We start from the raw sequence: 12,254 nt of genomic DNA, 5'->3' as shown, positions 1-12,254 counted from the left end.
ATGAGTAATATCCATAGTCACCGAAATGAGGCATATCCGTAAATTCTGGTCCGTACATTGCACCATAATCAACTTCATACATGTGTGTTGGAGGGTCAGTTTGTGCCACATTTCCTGGAACTTCATCTACATCATCATCATCATCGGAGTTGAATTGCGGTGATTCTGGGTGAATGAATAGTTCAGTCTCAGCACCATCCGAACCAGGCTCACGAAGCGGTTCTTCTGGTGGAGATGATGGTTCCTCCATGCTCTCCACATTTAGGTCGAAGAACCTACTACTTGCACGCCTTCACCTTGAACTGTAAGGCATATCGACATTGAGATCAAAAAAGCTCGCAGTCGAATGCCTCCCCCTGGAGCTTGAAGACATCATGTCAAATGAAAACTGCACAGATTGTTGTATCGATGGCATCTCCATATTAAGGTCAAAGGGATTTGCAGATGAATGCGTTCTCCTTGAACTGGACGCGATGTTGCCATACGAATTGTTCGTCGACCCACCTCGGTACATATCATAAGGAGTTGCGGATGAATGTCTCCCCATTATGACATTAAAATCATTACACATTACTGTCATCGGGCTATCAATTTAATCAACTTGTTCAGCCAACCCATAGTGGGAGCTTAATGATTGACCCCGAATAGCACACACTTGAACAAAATTTGCATACATCTCAATATCGGCGTTTGAATAATTACTTTGAGCTTTAACCATCATTTCAACATCATCATTGTTCGAAAGTTCGAACGTTGTATAAGTTAATGGCAACAATGATGTTGAAAATCTGTACTGCAACGACGACATTCTTCTACTACTTCCAACATGAATCTTCCTCGAAATCTTCATTATCAGCTCCTCAAGAGTTATGTTTCTCTTGAATGATATTTTAACACGCTTATTTGATACGAAAACAACGCCGGTTTCATCTTCTCGAATTTCACTATCATAATAAACAATAGCTAAAAGTCGCGCCATTCTTTAAGTTTAAAAGTGCGACAATATTATATCTGTAAAAAAAAACAACTGAAACAAACCTGATTAAATAAATAATATATGAACGAAAATATAACACAATAAAATTTTTACACATAAACGTAAATAATTTAAATAATATAATTTTATATTATTACTTGCACCACAAAACTATTTCGACGTATGCTCCCGCTTTCCAATTTTACAAACAAAGAAATTAATTAACAACAATTAGTATAATATTTTTTCATATAATCATAATAAACAATAAGTATAATAAAAAAATTATAACAAAATTACCTTATAACGAAAAATTGAACGAACTTCTCAATAAAAAATGAAAAGATTGTCGGATTGTTGTATTAATTTTTTTCCTGTTGAGAGGAGATGTCAGATTCACAGGTAAGGTGCGACCCCTGCCCCGCGCTATACCCTACGTCGCCTAAAGCGCGCCTCAGGGGTCGCACTATACACACGTGTATCCCATGTCAGAATAAGGCGCGCCTCACGGGGCGCGTCTTATTCCACGTGACGCTAAATCAACGTTAAGTACACTGCAAGAGGCACGCCTTTATACAAAAGATGTTAGATCAAAAATATAATCTGAAAAGTGTCTGATCAAAAATATTAATTAAAAAATGTGATTTTTCGAGGTAAACGCCCTATATACTGCTGTCAACTGAACAACCAAGTACTTTTATTCGATCTCTACAACAAAAACATCCAGCGGTCGGAAAAAACTTGACTAGAGACCAACGGATCAGCCAGAACCTAATACACACAAAACCATTCAAACTGACAACACAACAAGCCTCACAAGCCGCCAACACAACCTCTGCATAATGAAAAGAAATCGATCCGAATACATTACTGCTGTTGAATTCCAAACACATATCAACATCACCACAATAATTCAACCAAAAATTCAAATATGTAAATTCAAACTACACTAAACATGAACAAGGACCGCTTAAAACACTCCGAATTTAACTGCGTGTGGGACAATCACCCTGCACAATAGACACCTGAACTCGCCTTTAACATGAATCTTACCACCATGTCTTAAAAAGTTCTGCCTACGCACTCCATCTCTCTTGAGCCAGTTCGCCATTCCTTTATTCCCATGAACAAAGACCACTATTACCCTGAACGATGCAAAGGGTTCTCAATAGTATATAAAAGACGCATCTTAAATTTCTCATTTGATATTATTATTTAATCTAATTTTAATGCAAATAAACTCTTGCGTCATTGTCGTTATCTAGTTACTTCATTCTTTTGAAAAAATCAAACCCTAATCTATCAGTTTCATAATGCAGCAGCCACATACCATACAAATTCAACATTGCAGAATGTCAATATATTAACGAATTAAACATGTCATGTTTTGAAAACAAGTAACTCAAGCAAAATTACACAATAATTTTAAAGAATAAAAGTAAATTTGCAATGAGGGATAGATAACTTACCTTAAAATAAATAGAAGCAATCCTTAAACAAATTTTGTTGATAACTTATGAAATCAACAAAATGAAGTAATGAGGAGAATAATAAAGAGAAGATATATAGATAAAAGGGTGTGTTTGGTTGGGGAATGTGAGATTCCCATAGAATGAAATCCACATCTTCCGTTTGGTTGGCCGGGAATGTCATTCGCGGTAATCTTACATTACCAATAGTTGATTTTTTGGGTATATTACCAGGAATGTCATTAGCGGTAATCTTACATTACCAATAGTGGATTTTTTGGGTATATTACCAGGAATGTCATTACCTCCATTTCCTTAGGTATTGTTGGATTACCGGTGTTTTGGACTAAAATGCCCTTAAACTTTTTTTCTTTCAAAAATATCCTTATTCTGTCATTGAATAATAAAAAATCTACGAAGATTAAATTACAAATTTATCCTTAAATTATTTTAAATTTACAAAAAAAATCTATAATTAAAATTTTATATGAAGTTCAGGGTTTAAAATAAAATTTGACCCTTTAATTAAACCTTTTTATATTTTCAATTTTGCAAAAAAAATTATATAAATTTTATGAATTTAAATTTTTAAAGAAAATATATAAATATTTTCTAATTTGTTAAAAATATATATAATAAGGTCAATTTGGTCAAATATACATTTCAATAATCATTTATTCCTTTAATCAAACATGGTAATCTTATATTTCTGCTAAATCAATCAAACACAAAATACAACATTCTCAGTAATCGTATTCCCTTGTAATATTTTATTCTCACTGGTAATCTTACATTCCGTGAACCAAACAGACCCTAAGGAGATAACTATATTATTATCTCAATCTAAGTTATATACAATATTTTCTCTAAACTTTAATATTATATAGAACTACAACTCTAATTGATATTAAAATTTTAATAATAAAATATATCAAAATTTTATCTTATAAATAAAGATAAAGATAAACATTCAAATAAATAAATATTCCTATGTAATTGCATAATACAAATCCTTCATTGACAAGGGGAAGCCACGTCACTGAACCAAAACTCATGGTAAATCTGTAATAAAGTGGGATAGAAAGGGTAACCCAATAATTATATTTTGGTTTGTGTCTTATGTTGGCTATACGTGTGTCAATGGACGCCAAACAAAATTCAAATTCAGCAGAATCTTGTTTTTTTGTTCTATGACAGAAGAACAGAGTGTGCCTGGGAGAGAGCTCTGTGTTTCCCTTTTCCTTTCATTTTCTCTCCCTCCAATCATGTTTTTTCTCTCACTTTCTCTTTAACACGCCACTTCAAATTTTCCGTTTTTCGTTTAAAAAAGTATTATTTTTGTTTATTATTCTTTTCTAGTTTCCCCGCGAGAGAAAAGGAAATAGAAGTGTGTACGGAAGAAATATCTCTGCTTCTACGAAACTCTCTTTCTTTCTTCAAGTTCCCCCCCCCCCCCCTTGTTCTACCGTTTGTGTGTGTGTGTGTGTGTGTGTATTGGGTCATCAAAGACAAAAAAAAAATAATAATAATAAAAAGAAAACTTTATCTGGAATTAGGCCACTCAAGTTTACTTCTTCAATTCACTCTCTTTAACTAATTTTTTATACATTCCATATTCTTGTAAAAAGGTAATTTTCTTCTTAATTTTTAGTGGGTACATGTTTATTTATTTATAGTGCTTTATTAAATATCTCAGAAACAAAGTAGGGAGTGATGTTGAGATAAATGTTTCTGGGAAGTGCTCAAAAGAGCTAATTTTGTTTCTCACCATGTAATTCTTTTGAATTTGTTAATAAGTGACGTTTTTGTTAGCATCTGGGGTTTGATGATTTTTTAATCTTTTAGTTAACCTCTGTTTTTCATTTAATTGACATGATCTCGTGTTTTGGGTGTTGCCTTATTGGTGCAATGGTTTATTCTGTTATCATAGTTGTCAGCTCATTAGAGCTTATACTGTAGAAAACTTTTGAGTTTTCTGTTTGATCTTGACAATTTTGCTTGCTTTATTTGGTCCTATGTTATCTGCAGATAATCATTATTACATGACTGACTAATCAAATGTGAATTCCATCAAAGCCGTGTGATCAAGAACTGATTAGAAATATTGCAGTTTAAGGAGTAGCAAAATGATTATGAAACTGGAATAAAAGTTTCATTTGACTTGACTTTTGCACAGCATTTTGACTGCCAGTTTACCTGAATATTTATTGGAATTCAATATGAACTTTAAAATTTAGTGAATGCTTTGCAATATCATAATCTGTGTTGTGTTTTATATGCTGAATTAGTCTGCAATATCATATTTTAATTGGAATTCGTTGCATGCAGAAAGTGTTAAATGGAGCAAAGGTCAAACTGTGTTATACCAAGTCAATCTGAAGGTATAACTTCACTTTAATCATCTGATTATATATAGGATGCGAATACATGTGATCTTATTCATCTTGCTTATCTATTGTCAAGAGATTGTTTTTTTTCTCCAATTCTTGTATTATAGGTTCATCCAATACTCCTTCAGTCAACATTTCTAGAAAGTGGGAAACTGGTGCATGGGGAATCCCACATAAAACCGAGACATATCATTCATCAAGTGATGCAATCTTATTTTCTAGTTCATTACCCGTCCTTCCCCATGGAAAATGTACGAGTTATCTGCTGATATAAAAATGTTGTATATACTACTACATTGTGATATGCTTAGAATAAGACTGAGGTATTCTTTTGCTAAACTACAGTGAACTTTGCTGATGTGGAACATTCTGGTCATTCTGTTGATGATAACTCACCAGAGTTATGTAAGCTAGAACTTAAGAATGACGGAAAGGACCTTCTCGAAGATGTCGAAACAAATGCAATTGGAAGTTTGCTTCCTGGTGATGAAGATGACCTCCTTGCTGGTGTAATGGATGACTTCGACCTAAGTGAGTTGCCTAGTCTGTTGGAGGACTTGGAGGAGTATGATGTCTTTGGTACTGGAGGGGGAATGGAATTGGACTTTGAACCTCAAGAGAGCCTTAGTATTGGGTTATCGAATAAGAACCTATCTGAAGGGGTTCTTGCTAATGGGATCGGTCATTATCCTCTTCCAAATGGTGTGGGAATGGTGGCTGGGGAACATCCCTATGGTGGGCACCCTTCGAGAACATTGTTTGTACGAAATATCAATAGTAATGTTGAAGACTCTGAATTGAGATCTCTCTTTGAGGTATTCTATATTAGTCTGTTATTCTATTTTACTTTAGTTAGTATTCTGCCTAATAGTTCTCTTTGCTGATAAAGGTTTTATTTCTTGGTCTTTTTTTTTTCTTTATTTATGTGCAAATAAGAGTTTTGATGTTATTTATACTAGGCTAATATTTATCATCTTGAAATTCCTACATTTTGCAGCAATATGGAGATATAAGAACTTTGTACACTACATGCAAGCATAGGGGCTTTGTAATGATTTCGTACTATGATATTCGAGCTGCACGGACTGCAATGCGTGCATTACAAAATAAGTCGCTAAGGCGAAGAAAACTGGACATTCACTTCTCAATTCCCAAGGTTTGTGATAGGTGTATTTTGTTATATTTTTGACGTTGTTGATCCCATCAACAAATTTCGAAGCATTTTTTTCTTGTAATGTTCTAGGATAACCCATCAGAGAAAGATGTAAATCAGGGAACCCTTGTAGTATTCAACTTGGATCCATCCGTATCAAGTGATGACCTTCGCCAAATATTTGGGGCTTATGGAGAGGTCAAAGAGGTATAATTTTTGCCTAATTTGTTCCTCTTCCACTTCTATTCCCCATTATGACTCATCTCTAGGACTTGCTGATGACTTTTTTGGTTGTGTGAATGCAGATCAGGGAAACATCGCACAAGCAACACCATAAATTCATAGAATTTTATGATGTTAGAGCTGCAGAGGCAGCTCTTAGAGCATTGAATCGGAGTGACATAGCTGGGAAACGCATAAAGCTTGAACCTAGTCGTCCTGGCGGAGCTCGTCGAACGTAAGTGTTTATTTTAACTTCTTTTTATCATCTGATATCCGGTAGATGTTTCTGTAAGATAATCTTTAGCAGGAATTTCTGAAACACTTAATATAAGCTATTAATTCTATTTTGGCGCAGTAGAGATATTTCAAATGAATGTGAAGGTTTAGGAGTTAGGAATGAAGATACTAGCTTTCTCTGTAGCTAACAACCAAAAAAGGGAATAAGGAGTTAGAAATATTTTTGAGTCTGATTTCTTTAACTGCCCAAAAATGAAATTTTATATCTTTGAAACTTTTGATTGCACATTCCTCATGGTTGCTAGGTGTATTTTTACACTGGTATAAAGAAATTAAAATTAATGTCCCTTCTCTGCTAGCTTGATGCAGCAGCTAACTCAGGAGCTGGAACACGACGAAGTACAAAGTTTTAGACATCACATAGGTACTCTGGTTGCTAATTCTCCTCCAGGTAAATATCTTAGGCTCTCCGCATTTTTTTTTGTACTCAACAACTTTATGCTTCATATAACCAGTTTTTCGATCGTTATTGCTGTGACAGGTAACTGGGCACACTTTGGCAGTCCTGTTGAACAAAATCCTTTGCATGCTTTTAGTAAGTCTCCTGGTTTGGGATCTTTCAGCCCTGTAAGTAACAATAATATGCCTGGACTAGCTTCAATTATTCCTCATCATGTGCCTAACTCTCCGAAGATTGCACCTATTGGTAAGGATCAAAGCAAGACCATTAATGCAAACCAAAGTTTTACTAATACTGGGACAGTACAAGGAGCATCCTACCAGCATTCTAGATCCTTCTCTGAGCAAAAAGTAAGTGCCAGCCCTGGACCAATCTCTGCCTTTGGTGAATCTAATTCAAGTTCATCTGGTATTGGAACATTGACCGGTGCTCAGTTTCTATGGGGAAGTCCCACTCCTTTCTCTGAGCGTGCTAGTTCTGGTTGGCCAACGCCATCAGTGGCACACCCTTTTTCATCGAGTGGACAAGGTTTTCCATATACAAGTCGATTTGGCTCTTTTCTTGGTTCAAGCAACCACCATCATGTGGGATCTGCTCCTTCTGGCGTGCATCTTGATAGGCACTTTAACTATCTCTCAGGGTCACCTGAAACATCTTTTATGAATCCTGTTCCTTTTGCTGGTGCGGGTTTAAATCGTGGTGCTCTTGGAACTATCAGTGCTGGTGTTGGTCACCTGGGGAATGTAACTGAAAATGGTTCACCTAATTTCAAAATGATGTCAATGCCAAGGCATGGTCCTATATTCCTTGGGAATGGTTCTTATCCTGGTCAAGGTATAGCTGGCAATGAAGTGTTGGCTGATCGCAATCGAAGTCGGCCAGTTGAAAATAATGGAAACCAGATGGATAACAAGAAGCAGTATCAACTTGATTTGGATAAAATAATAAGTGCAGAGGATACTAGGACCACTTTAATGATTAAAAATATCCCCAACAAGTAAGACAAGTTAATGAATGGTGAAGAACTTAATGCTTTGGGTTCCAAGAAAAATGCTGTTTTTTCTTGATGGTTTTTGCTTTTATTCTATTTCCTTAGATATACCTGAAGATGATGCTTGTTGCCATTGATGAAAATCACCGGGGCACTTACGATTTTCTCTATTTGCCAATTGATTTCAAGGTACAATTCTGCGAGGCGTGGTCTTTGACATATTGTACGATTAGGTCAAGTTGAAATGTTGGTGATTATTAATTGACTTTTTTGATTGCAGAACAAGTGCAATGTAGGTTATGCCTTCATCAATATGATCTCCCCTTCACATATTGTCTCCTTCTACCAGGTTCAACCTTTGGTCCATTGTTAAGTGTGTCAAGGAAGAGTATATATCATCAATCAATAATAGTATCTTTAAACATCATATAATAAGAGAGGGTGTGTGTATATATATAGCAATAAATTAGTTGTTTATTAATTTTGAATGGTGCTATTAGCTATTTTCTTGTTTTAAGGGGATTATATACTGGAACAAATCCATGCAAGAGAAAGATCTGAGAGTTTTAGGCGTCTGTGAACATCGAAGAGATAATTATATGGAAATTTCTGCAGGCTTTTAATGGAAAGAGATGGGAGAAGTTCAACAGTGAAAAGGTGGCATCATTGGCTTATGCTCGAATCCAGGGCAAGGCTGCGCTTGTGGCACATTTCCAAAATTCGAGGTTGATGAATGAAGACAAGAGATGCCGGCCTATTCTGTTCCATTCAGAGAGCCAAGAGACTGGTGATCAGGTAGCCAAGTTTTTAATTTGAGTTGGAGTGCATTTACTCACATTTATCCTCATTTAACTCTGAAATTCCTTGCCAACAACTGAAATTCCTTGCCAACAATGGACTATATCCTAGCAAGGTTTCAAATAGCGGTACGAAAACGCAACAGCGGCCGTTATTTTGTGGTAGCGCCGTTCAAAACCGATATTGGTGATTTTAGCGTTCGGGTAGCGGCTTTGCTAATAGCGGTTCATTGCGTCTACATGTAATGGTGGATAGTGCCGATAACGGGACGCTATTACCGTTATCATCCCGTGATTGTGGAAAAAAATAGAATTAGAAAAACAATCCAAAAGGCAAGGAACATACTCCCCCCTAAAAGCAAAAGAAAACCAGCAGCAAAAGCTAATTGAAAAGAAGAAAAATTTGAATAAAAAGAAGAAAAATTTGAATAAATCAGCAAAACTAGTATAAAAGAAAGAGCAATCAAGATTCAAAAGAAATAGCGTATTGAAAATCCCAAGGGTTCAAGAGCCAAAATCTTCATCGGAGCCAAAATCTTCCATCCAAGCCAAAATCTTCAAGAGTTCGAAGCAAAGTAAGAGAGGGATAATCGAATTGAAGGTAAATCTTAAAAATCCGTAGGCCAAAGATGCCAGATTGAGACTCGGGAGTTTGGATTTTTAGGTTATCTTTTGGGGAAGAAAAAAAACCCATAGAAGCAAATTAAGAAGAGATTCCATCCAGCTCCTCATTTTATTAGGATCAATGGCAATATAAAATGAGGATTAGGGGAAGGAAAAAACCCATAAAAGTAAAGTAGTTTGGCAAGCAAGAAAAAATCCCGTGGGATTTTTGACTGTAGAAGAGAGAAGTTAGAGAGGGTCCGAAGAGATTTTCTTTATTTCTTCTCCCGTGAATGAAGAAATAAAATAGGATAGGGTTAATCTTAGCCCAAAAAGGTTAATCTTTACCTTGTTGTCATATTTATGTTAATATTGTGATCATGGACCTTGATTTGAAAAATTTCATATTAGTAATTTGTTTATTTGAATAAAATTTATATTTTATGTTTCTGATCCAATATCCTGCTTTGTATTTGATTTAGCCACTAAGTTTAGTATTCAATTTACCCATTAACGTTAGTTTAGTGTTTGGTTAAATTATATTATATATATGTTATTTTTGCTTAGTAAACATTCTAAAAATCATTAAAAATGATTTCTTATAATTATAATTATTATGTTTTAGGATAAGTTATGTGAAATTTTAAAAAGCTCACGACCGTGACACTCACAGTGAACGTGATGAGATCCGTTATGTTCGCAATCGCGATAAACGTGATATGACCGAAAACGTGACCGCGAATGTTATTTAAATACCTGTATCTTAGTATTTGATTACTGCAGACTAATCATTCAGATATAGTCACTTCGGTAGTGACAGAATGATCGAGTACAAATATTTTATAAGTTAGAAAAATTGATTACTTATAAGTTTGTGATGGTGCAGGGGCATCTCCTCTCTAGCAATTTGAACGTCTGTATTCGTCAACCACAGAAGCCTAAAGGGCCTTATACTGGGGATTCATTGGAGAGCCTCAAGGGCCTTCTGGATGAGAAGCCAGAGAAGAGTTGACAATAAATTTGGAAACCCTTAGCTTTAAAAAGAACTAAGGATGCTGACAGGTTGATAAGTGTCTCTTTTTTTATGTGTATAAAGTTGGAAGGCAAATTAAGACACAAGTACATGTTTAAAGCTTGTGTCATGTGCAGTGTTTGCTTTATTGGACACTCCATGGTAATTCATTAGAGAAGCTAAAAATTACATGAGGCGGAAAGTGTTTTCTTTGTATGTAGAGAAAGAAATTGTTATTGGAGCAGGGCTTGCTGAGAGTTGAAGTTTGTTTGCAACTGTACGGCGCTATTCATCGACCTGCGCTTGGATCTACTCTGGGTTCTATTTTCTAACAAAAGCATTCGATGTTTTCGGCCATTGATGTCGATGTGGAAGTATGGTTACTTCTTTGTATGCAATCTTTGTTGAGGAATTCCTGATGACAAGGGTACAGGATTTTTCATAAACTGTATAGGAATGCTATGAACTTTTGTTTGTCAGTATGTGTACAGATATTTCTAATGCCCGTCTCCTGGTTTTATGCCATGCCACAATGGGGCAAATATATGTTTTGATTTATGTTAAGTTGACGATCATAATGTGCAGCATATGGTTAAAGATTTTATATTAAAAAAAGAAAATATGTTATTAATTAAAATAGGGCCCAACCGAGTTCAAACCGGTGATCTCATGATCTGCAGTCAAATCCTCTATCACTGAGCTACTGACTCTTCTTGATGTTGTTATGAAGGACTATTTATATCTATTCTACAGAATATTTCCCAACAAGTGATTTATTTTAGCTAATGCAAGACATGATTGTATTTGATATCATAAGTAACATCAAGTCTTTAATAGAGGTAAACAATAAAATCTTAATCAAGTTCAATAAATTTATTAAATAAAATGTGCAAGGATATTAATTTAGGGATGGTAATGGATCGGACTTGGATAAGATTTTATAGAATTCGAATTTGATTCAATTAATAATTATATCTCCAGGTCAATCCAAGTCTAAATATACAAATTCAAGTTCGATCCAAAATCTAAGTCCGAATATATAATACCTTCTAAAATTTGTAATTAAAAATACACAATCTCAACCACAATTAAGAAATACCTAAAATTTGTAATTAAAATACACAACTCAACCATAATTAAGAAAAAACTAAAAGAATCAACCACAAGATTTCATACATAAATTTAACATAAAATTGATTGAAATTCGAAATAAATTGAACAAGAAATCTAAGTAGATTCATAAGAAAAAAAATATCTTTTAAAGATTCAATAGAATGTATCGTACGTAAATTAAAAAAATATTCATAAAACATATCTATAATATAAGACTTATGAGCCGAAGCATCCAAGTAAATGAAAAAAAGTAAATACGCTCTTGCTAAAGAGAAAAACATGGAAAGAAAGATGCATGAGTAGACAATAACAACATGTTAATATTCAATTCAGATGATAGTCAAATGTTTAGCAAAAAATGTAAGTTTAGAACATATAAATAATATGATGATAATTTTGTAACTTTTAATAATTAGAAGACTCAGCAAAACAATATCTTATAATTAAGGAAATCATTTGTATACTTTACTAAAAATATTATTTATATTTAAGAAAATTGTGAAAGGATATCATATTTAATGTAATGGGGATGCATTGATGTTTATGTTCTTTAGATTTATGAGATTTTTTTTTCTTTTAATGATATATTGGTGGCTCTATTTTTATTTATTTAACTTTAGTGAATTTATTATCCATTAGAGGGCTCTTCATATACGTATTTATGGAATGATCACTTTGAGACTTGGTTTTGAATTTATAAGGCTTAAATATAAAATAAATGTTCAAACTCTAGCGTTTTTTACCAATATATGTTTAAATTAATTTTTGAATTATACTTGTGTTTAACATTACAAACAATACCACTTTAGGTGTTTGAGTTGTCAACGATGT

At 34.2% G+C, this 12,254-nt stretch overlaps 1 pseudogene; it reads left to right on the top strand.

Annotated features, from left to right (window-relative positions):
• Window positions 1-4,640: 4,640 nt before the first annotated feature.
• Window positions 4,641-10,647, top strand: LOC120195751 (annotated as a pseudogene).
• Window positions 10,648-12,254: the final 1,607 nt, after the last annotated feature.

Source organism: Hibiscus syriacus, unplaced genomic scaffold, assembly GCF_006381635.1.
Source record: "Hibiscus syriacus cultivar Baekdansim isolate YM2019G1 unplaced genomic scaffold, ASM638163v2 tig00117017_pilon, whole genome shotgun sequence".
NCBI classification, from domain to species: Eukaryota; Viridiplantae; Streptophyta; class Magnoliopsida; order Malvales; family Malvaceae; genus Hibiscus; species Hibiscus syriacus.
The sequence above is the reverse complement of the archived record's forward strand: the minus strand, read 5'-3'. Positions and strand labels throughout refer to the sequence as shown.